The sequence below is a fragment of the Cebus imitator genome, unplaced genomic scaffold, assembly GCF_001604975.1.
Source record: "Cebus imitator isolate Cc_AM_T3 unplaced genomic scaffold, Cebus_imitator-1.0 Scaffold53, whole genome shotgun sequence".
Classification (NCBI taxonomy): domain Eukaryota; kingdom Metazoa; phylum Chordata; class Mammalia; order Primates; family Cebidae; genus Cebus; species Cebus imitator.
In genome coordinates this window covers 8897547-8903748 of record NW_016107368.1, presented here as the reverse complement: position 1 = coordinate 8903748, position 6202 = coordinate 8897547, and the positions used below count along the sequence as shown (strand labels likewise).

General features: G+C 46.0%; 1 long non-coding RNA gene across 1 annotated transcript; it reads right to left on the bottom strand.

Moving 5' to 3' along the window:
- Positions 1 to 3093: 3093 nt before the first annotated feature.
- Positions 3094 to 5936, bottom strand: LOC119471230. The gene is made up of 3 exons (XR_005200262.1): positions 5840 to 5936; positions 3907 to 4048; positions 3094 to 3508 (listed from the first exon to the last, which is right to left on the bottom strand). It is a non-coding gene; the product is annotated as an uncharacterized LOC119471230 (long non-coding RNA).
- Positions 5937 to 6202: the final 266 nt, after the last annotated feature.

Genomic DNA, 6202 nt, shown 5'->3' with positions numbered 1-6202 from the left:
GGTCTTTATAATTACCGTCTTTATAGTTGGGTTTCTGAATGGACGTCCAACTTGTTGATTCCCGGCGCTAGAATCTGAGCAACCCACTGCGCCGGCCAAAACAGCGGTGTTATGATTGATGATGCTTTTCTGACTCTGCACCAAGAACTGCCACTCCAAGGCAGCGGCAAAACCACCTCACCGGCCTCAAGAGTCGTGCTGGCGACACGTGGGGCTCCTCCGCTGGGAATCTCCTGGTGCCTGAGCAACAAAAAATTGATCTGAAAGTGTGGCGTCCTCTCGTTCTCTGCTCTTTCAGTGGGAGCTACAATCCCGAGCTGCTAGTGATCAGCCATCCTGGATCTCTCTCCCGAGAACAGGTTGAGGCCAGCCCTTTCTGTGGTTGGATTTTTCTCTCTCTATTTTCCCTGGAGCTAATTCATAGATGGCTCCAACTCTCATTAGATGTTTGTCCTCTGTAGCCAGGAGGGTGGAGAACAGTACAGGGGCATACGAAATGCCAACTTCCTCCTTTGTCCTAAGATTCCACCACCCCACCTCACTCATGAACCCGCTTATGCTCCAGCCAAGAAAAGCTAATGAACCCCCTTATGCTCCAGCCAGGAAAAGCATAAGGAGGAACTCCTTTTGCTCCAATGCGACACATACGTCCTGTCAAGGCACCTCCCTCCCCAGCTATGGGTCCTCTTACTTAGAGGAAGACTTCCCACTCTCATCATTACCCCATTACCGTCCTCTCCTGGGGACCCCTGAGCTCTTTGGCATACTAACCTGTTCTTTTTTCTTTCTTTCTTTCCTTTTTTTAAGAGACAGGTTTTCACCATGTTGGCCAGGTTGGTCTTAAACTGCTGACCTCAGGTGATCCACCCACCTCGGCCTCCCAAAGTGCTGGGATTACAAGTGTGAGCCACTGCACCCAGCCAATACTGACCTATTCTAGCAGCTCCCATCATTTAGAAACAACTGTCCTGACCCCACACCCACTCATTTCATGATCAAACTCACTCTTTTAGCATCTGTCTACATGTGCATCTTCACTACCCTAGAGGAGGAAGAAATTCCTTTTCCCGCCAGGTTCTTCAGCTGGGCCCTGCAAATTAGACAGACAAAAGATAGCTGAATGAGAGAAAAACAAACAGAAGTTTATTAACATGTGCACAGTGCAGACCCACCAAACTCAAAGATGAGTAACCAAAAGGAGCGCTTATTTAGCATCTTTTTTTTTTTTTTTTTTGAGATGGAGTCACTAGGCTAGAGTGCAGTGGCTCAATCTTGACTCACTGCAAACTCCGCCTCCCGGGTTCAAGCGATTCTCCTGCCTCAGCCTCCTGAGTAGCTGGGACTACAGGCGTGCACCACCATGCCCAGCTAATTTTTGTATTTTTAGTACAGACGGGGTTTCGCCATGTTAGCTAGGATAGTGTCGATCTCTTGATCTAGTGTTCCACCCACCTCAGCTTCCCAAAGTGCTGGGATTACAGGCATGAGCCACCTCGCCTGGCCGGGCTGGTTATGTAGAATCTTTTTTTTTTTTTTGAGACAGAGTTTTTGCTCTTGTTGCCCAGGCTGGAGTGCAGTGGCTAGATCTCGGCTCACTGCAACCTCCGCCTCCTGGGTTCAAGCGATTCTCCTGCCTCAGCCTCCCCAGTAGGTGGGACTACAGGCACGCACCACCACATCCAGCTAATTTTTGTATTTTTAGTAAAGACAGGGTTTCACCATGTTGGCTAGGATGGTCTCGATCTCTTGACCTCGTGATCCAGCCGCCTCGGCCTCCCAAAGGGCTGGGATTACAAGCATGAGCCACCGCACCCGGCCGGTTATGTAGCATCTTAACAAAGAGCAGTACACCAGCAGAGAAGTGACAAGGCTGAGGCCAAGGACTGAGTTTTCTGGAGCTGCAAATTATGGAAAGGCAAATGCATGGGGAGACTAATGAGAGGATATGGGCGGTTGGCAAGGCTTGCTGCGTGGGTTCCTCTGTGCTGTCTCCAGGCTGCCGAGAGTCTGAAGCCGTCTCCTTCGATTAACAATAAACTTCTGTCCTTCCTGCTTGAGAGGAGAGGAGGGCACCTTTACCAATTTCTGTCTTTCTTTTATTGAAATAGGGGGAGGAGAGGGAGCTTTTCTTCTGTCTGCTATTTCTCAATTGCCTTCGGTCCAAAAGAGTCCTTATGACAAAGTGGCATATTTTGGGGTGTCATATAATGCCACCCCTCACTTCTCTAACAAACTCTTCAATTAGGCTTCCGGCTCCACCACTCCACCGAAACCACTCCTCTCTCCAGCCTGCCTGTGGCAAATTCAGTGAATGCCTCAGCCTCCTTATCACATTGAACCCAGGCAACCCTCCTCTGCTTTGAAACCTTCTGGCCATCTGGCTCCTCTCTCTCCTCCTCTGTCGGCTTTGCTGCTGCCCTGGACAGCCGACTTCTCCACTCTGCTGCAAGGCATCGCTGTACCAGAGCCCTGGGCGTCGGCATGTGGGATGAGGTGCCTGTTTGATGACAGCATTTAAGCTCCCTTCACTCTTCCCCTCTGTCCCACATCTGGACAAGCTACTGTGGGGACCCACTAGGAACACTACAGTTGGCATAAAGACTATTTTATGCTGAAGACATTTGAGAGTCAACAGATGCAGAAAGAAGCTAGAGCACTCCTTATCTGACTAAGAGCAGAAACTTTAAAACCGAGGCTGCCATAAACTCCCCTGAGGTAGTTTCTACTCCCAGGAAGAAAACTGAGAGTAGTCCCATCATCAATCCCCTCTTCAGGGAAGTTTCATGGCCATGAGGAGGATGGGAAAGACCACTCAAACCTGCATAAACAAACATTATTATTATTATTATTTGAGACAGAGTTTCGCCCTTGTTGCTGAGGCTGGAGTGCAATGGCACGATCTCAGCTCACCACAACCTCCGCCTCCTGGGTTCAAGCAACTCTCCTGCTTCAGCCTCCTGAGTAGATGGGACTTTAAGTTTGTGCTACCATGCCTGGCTAATTTCTGTATTTTTAGTAGAGATGGGTTTCCACCATGTTGGCCAGGCTGGTCTTAAACTCCTGACCTCAAGTGATCTGCCCACCTCAGCCTCCCAAAGTGCTGGGATCACAGGCATGAGCCACCATGCCCAGCCTACACTATGGACTTTACATAACACCTATCTGCTCCCAAATTCAAAATCAACCCAGAATCCTCCCACAAACTCCAAACCCAAATTTCTGCCCCTTACCATTTCCATACCTGCGGCATCTCAAAGCTTAAATTGAAACAGAATTCTTCACTTGCCCTCTGCCTCAATCCTAGTAAATTCACCCAATTTCAGACCAAAGCCCAAGAATTCGTCTTTGTTTCTCCCTTCTCTTCATGCACCACATCCAGTTCTTGAGCAAGCAACCTCCATGTGGCCTTTGTGCGTGTTCCCTTTTCCACTCAGCTCCAGGCCACCGTCACCTCCTGTTTGACGGCTAGAGCTTCTGCTCCACTCCTGCCCCTCCGTGGGGTGCAGCCCTGGAGACGGAGAAAATGTAAGCAAGATATAGATTAGGCCCATGGTGTATAGCAGATCTAATCTAGTATAACAATCTGTATATTAAAATATAAGAATCTATGTCCTGTGAGAATATCTACAGTACTGTGACGATCCAGATGTAATCCTAGATTAGCTGCGCTCCCTGCACGCTGCACCTGCCACTGGAATGGAATCCCAGGAGGCTGCCTGACTCCTCACCTGGTCTCTGCCTGAGCTGGGCTGGCGTCTAGTTCCACCTTCAGCCCATCCTACCTTGAGGCCTTAGTGCGGGAGGCTTCCTCCTCCTCACAGTCTTAAAACTCAGCGTACCTGCCCCTCCTCAAACACGCTCCCCTCACCCTCCCGTCTCAAGCTTAAAGCCCCGCGTCTGAATCACCTCGTTTCCTGAGCCCTGATGACCTTCGCTCTTCCCTAGGTGTCCCCTGTCCCTGGACCACTTTCCCGAGACGCCACACAGGACCTCTCCGAGCTGTGTCTACACTTGCTTATCACGAAAGGAAATGCTAGTGTTCCAATTCCTAGCACAGAGGTAGGAATTGGCACCAAGTAATTATTTCTCGAACTCATGGATGATTAAATGAATGAATAAATTAGTTAATCTCATGACCTAGAACGGGGCTCTGAAAGCCACCAGTTCTGGATATGTGAATTTAAAAAAGAAAATATTTAGGCCAGGCAGAGTGATTCATACCTGTAATCCCAGCACTTTGGGAGGCCGAGTCGGCAAATCACCAGCAATCATGAGTTCGACACCTGCCTGGCCAACGTGGTGAGACCTCGTGTCTACTAAAAATACAAAAATTAGCCGGGCATGGTGGCTGGCACCTGTAGTCCCAGCTACTCAGGAGGCTGAGGCAGGAGAATCCCTTGAACCCGGGGAAGTGAAGGTTGCAGTGAGCAGAGATCACACCACTGTATGCCAGCCTGGAGGTCAGAGCAAGGCTCCATCTGAAATAAATATATAAGAAAATATTTAAATACAAACTTACAGAGAGCAGAAGAAAATAAAGATATTCATTTTCTAGGTGGGAAAAAATGTTTCAGCTTAATATAAATGGAAAAAATTACACAGTAGAATGTTCATATTGTAGACTGCATTGAAAATGTAAAAAAAGTCAAATTAAAAACAATTTTATGTTTAAAATTAAATATGACAATGAGGGAGTGGGTAGCAAACGTAAGAGGTTATAACCTTAATATTAATGATTTGTGCACACTGGTTAAGGCAAACACGATCCTGTAGTTCAGTGAGGGCAGAAAACGTAAGCAAACTATTTAAAAAAGAAAATTAATTCAAGGGAAACTACAGTCAACCATACTATAAATCAAAATGCAAATTAAAACAATAATAATTTCCATCTTAGGTATGGAATTTGAAAAGGGTTACATATATTATTATCCATATTCAATGGCTAGACTGCGATGAACCTGCTAAAGGGAAGATAATTTGGTATAATTTTGTGATTAAAAGAAAAGGCCTTCGAAAGATGCAATGATCATTAACCCATTAATCCTACTTCTCCGAATTGATCCTTAAATAATCCGAAAAGACAGAAAAGATTAATGCAAAAAATTTTATCTCTATCACTTAAACAATTTAAGAATTAGTTCGTGTCCTTTGTAGGGACATGGATGAACCTGGAAACCATCATTCTCAGCAAACTGACACAAGAGGAGAAAATCAAACACCGCATGTTCTCACTCATAGGCGGGTGTTGAACAATGAGAACACATGGACACAGGGAGGGGAGCACTACACACTGGGGTCTGTTGGGGGGAAATGGGGGAGGGACGGGCGGTGGGGAGGAGGGGAGAGATAACATGGGGAGAAATGCCAGATATAGGTGAAGCGGAGGAAGGCAGCAAATCACACTGCCACGTGTGTATCTATGCAACAATCCTGCAAGTTCTTCACATGTACCCCAAAACCTAAAATGCAATTAAAATAAATAAATAAATAAATAAATAAAAAAGAAACAATTTAAGATATTATTAGAGTAATAGTTGAGTCAAATTAGTTCATTTATACGACGGACTGTAATATAACCATTAAAACATTTATAAAACCTGTATAAAAGCATGAGAAAAATCCTATGATATAAAGCAAAAAAGAAAAAATATGAGCTTATGCACACACAGACAGACACACACACACACACACACATACATACATGCACGGCTGCATATTAAAATTTAGGTGAAATGTATACAAACAGTGAGAAAGAAACACTGAGGGCCTTATCTAAGTATGTATAATTCCTGGTAACCCTGCAGTTTACAAATAAAGTAAATTATAATGTCATAAATACCTGTGCATTGGCTACATTCAAAATCAGTCCATTCATGGCCGGCACAGTGGCTCACGCCTGTAATCCCAGCACTTTGGGAGGCTGAGGTGGGTGGATCACTTGAGATCAGGGGTTCGAGGCCAGCATGACCAATGTGGTGAAACCCCGTCTCTACTAAAACAAAAAACAAAAAAACAAAAATTAGTCAGATGTGGTGGCAGGCGCCTGTAATCTCAGCTACTCAGGAGGCTGAGGCAGGAGAATCACTTGAACCCAGAAGGCAGAGGTTGCAGTAAGCCAAGATCGCACCACTGCAGTCCAGCCTGGGAGACAGAGGAAGGCCCTCTCTCAAAAACAAACAAAATCAATCCATTCAAAATCCCT